General features: G+C 36.6%; 1 long non-coding RNA gene across 1 annotated transcript; it reads right to left on the bottom strand.

Moving 5' to 3' along the window:
• Positions 1-279: 279 nt before the first annotated feature.
• On the bottom strand, positions 280-7,077 carry LOC120324091. The gene is made up of 3 exons (XR_005565100.1): positions 7,059-7,077; positions 2,741-2,819; positions 280-354 (listed from the first exon to the last, which is right to left on the bottom strand). It is a non-coding gene; the product is annotated as an uncharacterized LOC120324091 (long non-coding RNA).
• Positions 7,078-8,502: the final 1,425 nt, after the last annotated feature.

Raw genomic sequence — 8,502 nt, 5'->3', positions numbered from 1 at the left:
TCAGTTCAAACCAGTAATGGCAGTTAGTGGGACTCTACATAACAACAAGAATCCAGCAGTTTAAGTGATAAAGATTCAGATGAAGCGCCATAACCATGCTGAGCACCAGCATAACTATCCTCGAACTAACCTTTATCTTAATCTAGAAATGTAGGAACAGTAGAATTCCCTACCTGGTCTTCTAACGAGCATTTAACTATCTAAAGACACCCTGCAGGGCATAACTTTTTATTCCATAAATCATCCAGTAAGCACTTGATAATGTTAATTTGCAGGCATGGCGCAAACTTAAAACAAAAGTATCTCTTACCTAATCTGCTTTCTCCTTACTGTAGCTCCCAGTAGTATAGTCAGCTGCAGAAAAAAAATTATTTTACTTAGTGGTGGACATTTGAAGAAATCTGTATATCATTTCTCATCCACTTCTAAATTTGCTCTGAAATAAAGTATATTTGATATTTAAGTTATTATTAATATACTAGTACTTTATGTATAATAACAGGAAAATAGGTCCTAATATATCATGGTGTAATATAAAACAGGCTTTTTTATAAATTATGAATTTTAAATCTAAGAAAAAAATTCCCTATAAAGTACATATTGATGTGACATTTCTATTTATTCTGTTCCCTTACCAAAGCATGTAATTTTGTGTGTTATAACATTTCATTACCTAATATTTCTAAAAGATTCTGAAGTTGAATGATGAAAGAATGAGTTCACATGAGTTATTACATTACTTCAGCATTTTATTGAAGGAAGAGTTTTTCTGAGCTATAGAAATTAAGAATTTTCTTTCTGTTGTACGTCTTCATCATAGAGATCCAGGTATATGGACTGTTATCACTCTATAGGTCTGTTATACTTCTCGTCCCTTAACAGTAGAACAAAGATTATTTTGATGTAATAAGGTCATAAAACTAGCAACAAATAGAGTAGACATTCCTGCTGAAAATGATTTATATTACATCTTTAATTTGGACAAGAGTTAGAGAAGCTGTAGACTTCACCAGCTCAGCGTCTGAACTTACTGCATTTTAGTGTCATGGCTCATGGCTGCCTACAGTCAGCATCAACTAATATTGCGGTCTTAAGGAATTTGAATAGTTTGCAAAGAGTTGCACAACCTGCAATATTTTCTGCTAAGTTTGACCATGAGTTTGCCTTTTTCATCTGTAATGTGGAGTGAAAATTATGCAGTTGCTAAAACTGTTCAAAATATTTGAATGTAATGTAAATAAAGACTTTTGAATGTTTGTGGAGGGAATAGTGAAACTATATGGATGGTTAAAGATGTGAATAAGAAACAGCTCAAAAGCTCAAATAATTTGAAATTTGAAAGTTCTCTAGACATCTAGTTACTTCAGTATATCTACTTGAATATATACAGAATTATGGTCTTATATGTCTATCCTGTCACATATATAATACTACTTCTACTATACAACTCAATACTCCTGCTGTACTATACAATACTACTAAAACAATACTGCTACTACTATTACCCCTGCTGCTGATACTTCTATAAATAGGTAATATTAATACTACTTCCCTACCACCAGGAATTTTTGGAGGCTAAATACTTTGTAGATTATGAAAGAAAAAGATACTGTGGGAGTAATGCAAATACAGATGACAAGTATCCCTGCTATATAAATGATAGAGTTTTGGGTATGTACTTCAAACATTTAGGTGTGTGTCACAAAATGCTTAAAGAGTAATGACAATTTTTTCATAATTTTTTCCTTTGGATTCTTGCAATATTTAAGAAATCAATTAAAAAAAAAGCAGAGAAAAAGAGTGGATATTTATAAAAATTTGGAGAAGTGGATGGCAAAAATCCCTGTGTACTATCTGAGATTTAACATCACTTCTTTTTTGCTGATTCCTAGTTTTCTGTACTTGAAATGTTGAATTGTACATATGTAAGTCTGTTATGCATATACACAAAGTATGTTTTGTACTGGAGAAGTAACACATACAGCTGAGGAGAAAAGAGGTTGACTTTGCTTTGCTTGGAAAGATTTTTTTATTGTATGATCTATGGCTCAGATAAACTTCCATCTCAATTCATCTTGTCTTTGATGAGGACTCAGAGATAATAAAAAATACACCATAATCATTAAGCTTTAGGAAAAGGTGCCATTGTCACTTAAATCTTATTAATAAAGCAAACATTGCTTTTCAGATTGCTGTGTTGTAGATCTTGCCTAGAATAAAGAGCCTCATGGACCCTTAACCTCAAGATGTATGAGGAGGTCAGACTGTGTTGAAATTCAGGCACTGATAAAATCATGTCTGGAATCTGTCACCCTAGTCTGTCTCCATATTGTGCAAGAGAAGAAAAATTGTTTTCAGTTCTGTAAGACACTGAGGCAACCACTCCTCCACCTCTGGATCTGTATCCACAAGAGAAGTTTATACACAGTTTGAAAACTCAGACATTTCCTGCAGACCTTCAAACTAGCATTTAGCTGTGTTCATTTCAGCAACTCCAGACAACTTTCTTAAAACTAAATGGTAGAAATAGTTACTTGGAAAGAGGAAACATGCCAGCCAGCTCTCCAAGGAGGGCTATTCTCACATATTTCTCCCCTACCAGAATATAATAATCCTGAGAGGCAGAGGAAGGAAGGTATTTAGAGAAGCAGAGGAAAAGGAAAAGAAAGAAATCAGGACAGGAGAACGAGTACAGTCTTTGGGTCTCATGCCTTGTCTCCAGAATTAGAGTACATCTAACCTTCAGAATTCCTGATCTTCAGCAGCAGAATGAACATTTCTCTTTACTCCCAGAAATGCACTTCTTAATATCTTCTCCTCTGAAAGAAAAAAATTAAATAAATTGTGTAAATGAGGAATTGAGAACAGTGAGTGCATGAAAGTACAAAAAGAGGTAAAACCATTGCCACAGTTCTCCTTTAGAGAAGCAGTCTGTTCAAATTTAAACTAGTGCATCTATGATAAATGGAAGAGTAATTTCTATTTTAGTAAACATGAGAAATATTTTATGTACAATATAAATAAATATCATGCGGAGAATTGCTATGATAATTAACAATCAAATTGTCAGAGATGAGTATACATTGGACATTATCCTTGAATATCCATATAATAATACAGAAAATTTTCTTTAAAGTATTTCCTGAGCAACTGCACCAAAACTGTTTCTTTACACTCCCAACTCAAACAATCAGAGAAAATTTTGCATTTTGGAATTTATGATGTAGTCAATATGTGATGGAATAAGCAATCACTTGCCTATAATACCCATCTTTGCTGTGAATTGTAGTAGCACATACCTTAAATGAAAATGAAGCATACCATTGAATAAAGCATGTAAAAAAATCTGTTTAACTGTGTACAGACTTTCAATGCACTGGCTCATGATATATCAGGCTATTTTTCTCAGTAAAGTTCTTCTTGCAATATCATCTTCATCAATTGAGGCAGGAAACAACGTGGAGAGAATTGATGTGGTTACATATTTGTGACTTGGTTTCGGCAGGTGATTCTAGAATAAGTTTTGCTTAGTTTAGCATATCTATTTGCATTCAAATTTAACAGTCAGTAAACACGTATTTTCTCTTGCAGAAGTGACAAAAGTATCTCCTGCGTATGATGGTTGACATTTCAGTAGACGGTTAGAATTTAGTTTCTATTAAAAATGATACATTGTTAATCTCAGAATTTGTTTCTAACACACATATTCAGGTTTTACAGACCTCCAGTAAAGTAGTAAAATAGGACTCTTAGCTTTTGCTTTGCACTTCAATTATCTGTATTGTGTTACTGTATTATTTGTGTCTTGTGCTTCCACTCAATATTTGCAGGAGGTAAATCAGGGAAAATATTTCTTAGCAAAAGACTAATGCTGATGCATTTACTTCCTCCTAAAGAAAACATACTGAATTATATAGCAGCAACTTTGTTCTCAGCAATTCACAATTGCTTTGGGTCATTGGTTCATTTTTCTCAAAGCTAAGAATTTGAAGAGGACATAAGGTTTAAATATCTGTTTCTAGCTCTTAGCTACATTTTAATTACACTACCCTGCCTTTTCACCTATTATGAATTCACTGTGAAAGTATTCCCCATATTCACAACACTTTCCAGTTGCACAGTGGTGTACTGCAGTGCTGCCAGGGTGATTGCATTGTAAGGCTCAGAGTTGGAGTAGGCTGGGGCATAGCTCAGGTAATAGTAGAGCAGTCAGTCAAGAAGTGATATACCTTCTAACATTTCTTCTGATGATGAGTAAAGAGATAATTTCTGCATTTGTATCCCTTTAATAATTTCCCAAGTTATGAGCATATTTTATTATTCATTGGTATGTTTTGAGAAGTACATGAATTCTGTTGAATTCACCCATAGAGGAATTGATTTGCCATTACACACAATTCCGTTTTAAATGGAGTTTAAAAATTTACTAAGAGCATTCTGTTTTCAAAAATGCAAAGTTCAAGGATCCATTGTAGAAGAACTTAGAGAAGACACTTAACAGAAAGATAATCCTACTGTGAAGAATTCATAATTTGAGATCAAATCAGGGAAAGAAACGGTGTAGGACGCATGGGGTAACAGAGAGAATCATGAGGAAATGGCCTCAACTGTGCCAGGGGAGGTTCAGGAGGACATCAGGAGGTATTTCTTCACTGTAAGGGTTGTCAAGCATTGGAATAGGTTGTCCAGGGAAGTTTTGGGGTCACCATCACTGGAGGTGTTCAAGAAATGACTGGATGTGGCACTTACTGCTATGGTTTAGTTGACATGGTGGTGTTCTTTCAAAGGTGGGACTCGATGATCTTGGAGGTCTTTTCCAACCTTAATGATTCCATAATTCTATGATTTTATGTTCAACAGTGTTGTAAACCAAAGACGAATTCATGTCTGGTCTTTTAGGCTGACCCTGACAGGGGCCCATCAAAGCCCTTTTATCACTCACCTGCTCAACTTGGCAGGGTAGAGAAACTGTAGCAAAAGGCGGGTGGGTCGAGGTAAGGACAGAAAGATTACTCAGCAACTATCATCATGGGCAAAACAGACTAAACCTGGGGAAATTAATTGAATTTATTACCAACCAAAATCTGAGTATGATAACGAGAAAAACTAAATCTTAAAAACTCCTTCAACCCAACACTCTGTCCTTCCCTATTCCTGTTTCTCTACCTTCTGCCCTCCAGTGGTGCAGTGGGATGGGGAATGGGCATTATAGTCAGTTCATCACATGTTGGTTTTGCCACTGCTTCCTCCTTGGGTGAAGTCGTCCTTCTCCTGCTCCAATGTGGCATTCCTCCCATGGGAGATAGTATGCCACAAACTTCTCCAATGAGTCCTTTCCATGGGGTGCAGTCCATCAAGAACAGGCTGCTCCAGCATGGGTCCCCTGAGGGGTCAAAAGTCCTGCCAGCAAACCTGCTCTCGTGTATCATCTTTTCTCCACAGGTCCACAGATCCTGACAAGAGCCTCCTCCAGTGTGGGCTTCCCACAGGGTCACAGTATTCTTCCAGGCATCCACCTGCTCCAGTGTGGGGTCCTTCAGGGTCTGTAGGTGGATCTCTGCTCCAGTGTGGACCTCTATGATCTGCTGTGGGACAGCTGCCTCACCATGGTCTACACCACAGGCTGCAGGAGAATGTCTGCTCCAGCACCTGGAGCACCTCCTCCCCCCTCTACTTCACTGACCTTGGTGTCTGCAGGGTGTTTGGCTCACATATTTTCTCTACTCTGGCTGCCATTTGCTTCTGCTCAGTAATGTTTTCCCCTTCTTAAATATGTTATTGCACAGGTGCTACCACTGTCACTGATGGGCTCAGGCTTGCCCAGTAACAGGTCCTTCTTGGAGTCATCTGACACTGGATTTATTGGATATAGGGGAAACTTTCAGTGGTTTCTCACAGAAGCCACCCCTGAAATGCCCCCACCCTACATCATCCCGCAGCTACTGAAACTTTGCCACATAAACCTGACACACCTGGAGAAAAAGCAAGTCAAATAGTGGAAGATATATTTCTGTCACATAAATGTGTACATACACAACTTCAGTAAGAATACCTTGAATTCAAGATTTGCGCTATATACATTCTCATCTTGACTTTCTAACTATATTTTTGTCTTCTTTTCTTTTATTTTGGCCCCAAAGGAGAGGTTTGAAAAGAACAGGCAGTAAACTGCTTCCTTTATAATTCTGGACTCTAATAGAAGTGTCAATTGAAGGTGATGGGAAGATATTACACTCTCATAGTATAAGCCACAAGAAGCATTTTACAGCAAACCATTAGTCAGATAGAAGGCGACCATGGAGATATTTAGCTTTGCTTAACTTATTGTCATGCATCCTCACACACATAGCATGCCTTCCTAAAACATAATTATGAACATTAATAAGCAATAATATAAGTTAATTGTATGTGTCCAGCCATGATTCCAACACTCCTGGAACTGTGACAGTGTGAACCTTCAGGGTTAGGAAAAGGCAATGATATTAACAGTGCTACGAATTCCCCCAAAATAGACTGGTTTTTTGAGGGTGGGGCCTTTGCTGAGAATTTAACTGGAACATGTAAAAAATATGCCTGACTCTATCAGTGATGTTCATCCCAGCAACCAAGAGCAACTAAAACATGACTCTTGGTGTCTGTAGGAGGGATAGGCACTTCCAAGCAGAGGTTAATCACATTTTAAGATAGCTAATTAATCTATGAAATGAATCACCCTTAAAAAAGGCTAAAAATAAGAGAATGAGATAAATTACTCGATTAAGACCATGTGCATTACCTCAGAAAAAACACAGTGGGATTTGATGCTAAATGTAAAAAAAAGCAGAAGCAATAAATTGTTTATGTTTAGAAAGATTATAAACATTTGTCAGTATCCTAACATTTTCTGTTCCAAATCTTAATTTTATTTTCATTTATGCTAATGTATTGTACTTAACTTTAATGGGAAAAAAATGTTCAACAGCAAAATATAAATTAAATACACTTATTTTATGTTCAGTGGGGCCCAGTGTATCAGCATTCTGTACACTAATATAATTGAACATGAAGTGCTTACTCACCCAACTGATGTTAGATATCAGTAGGACCACTTTCGTCACTAAATGTTGATGGATTTGGCTTGAATTTCTTTGAAATATGTTTACTTCATTTATCACCACTTTTTCAGGCCTCTATAAAATTATCGAAGGAAAACCAAAATAAAGGAGTACTTTAATTACAATGTTTCCTCAGTGGTAAATCCCTTGTCTCAGTAAAACTCATTTCAGTGTTTTTCTCACCTGTCCAATATATTTTACTGCACAAAGATTTCCCAAAAGCCACTAGAACTTTGACAATAATGTTTGACAAGACAAAGTGAAAAAAAGTGTTCACATTGAAGTGCATGATGCAGCAAGAGAGAGCTGCTGATTCATCTCCCTTGTTGTGAACTATATTATTGGCAGCTGTATTAGGAAAGTCACCTCTATCTTGCTGTACCACCAGTACAGTTTCCATTCCTCACCAAATGAAGATACCAGTATCTTTTTTTTTTTTTAACCCAGGGTGAATCCTGCATTTGGCCTATCAGCTTCATTGCATCTTAATAAAAAAAAAAATTCATTTTTTCATAAAACTTTTTAATTTTAATTGAATTTTTTTCCACTTGGGTTATCTTGCTTTTTTGTTCCATTTCAAGAAATATGTTCATTTCGCGTGTCCTGAAAATAGAGTGTCTTCCTTATTTTAATAACTAATCTTTACAGTTTTTCTTTATTCATGCTATTTGAATAAATATTTCCAACCTCAAGATGATAAATGTTGCTATAAAGGGGGAGCAAATTGCATCCCCATCCACCAAATAATACCGCTAATAATCTCAGCAGCTATCCACATGATTTAAAGGTCCAAAAAGCCAATGAAGACTTTATTTACATCCAGAAAGTGCTAAATCAAGATTTACCTTTAGCATTTATCATGAAAGAAACCACACAAGAGGAACTGACTGCAACGCTTGGCATAAAAATTCAGCTTCTTGAATATAAAGCTAGTGAATGTTCTGGAGGATTGCACAGACCACTCTATAATGTAACTACATTACGAAATAGTCACAATAGTGAGGCAAGATACACACAATGGCCAGGAATAATGCCAGAAGCTGAGCAAGCAAAGCTGAGTTTTGCCTATGTTGTCCCAATACTCTCTTCCTTGTCGGTAATGTTCAGGCTCAAGCTGTTTCATTTAATCTGACCATGTACAGTGGCTCCTCAGGCTCTTATTCAGAAGAATATACATGCTGGATCACCTGTGAAAGGAAGGTAGCCTGTATATGGTCACCAGGGAATTGAAGACAACACACGGTCAAACTTTTTCTCCGCTTCTTTTTCTAAAGGTTGCTATCATCTATCCCTTCAGAAGAGTTCAGGGTTTCAGAACATGCTTGAAATCTTTGATCCATGCTTTGTCACAGTGTTCCAGGCAAGCGTCTCATTTAGGAAGGTGGATGGTGTAAGAAGAAATTGTTTA

The sequence above is a fragment of the Pipra filicauda genome, unplaced genomic scaffold, assembly GCF_003945595.2.
Source record: "Pipra filicauda isolate LSUMZ 115617 unplaced genomic scaffold, ASM394559v2 scaffold41_size5083284_pilon, whole genome shotgun sequence".
Lineage (NCBI taxonomy): Eukaryota > Metazoa > Chordata > Aves > Passeriformes > Pipridae > Pipra > Pipra filicauda.
This window is presented reverse-complemented; position numbering and strand designations above follow the sequence as displayed.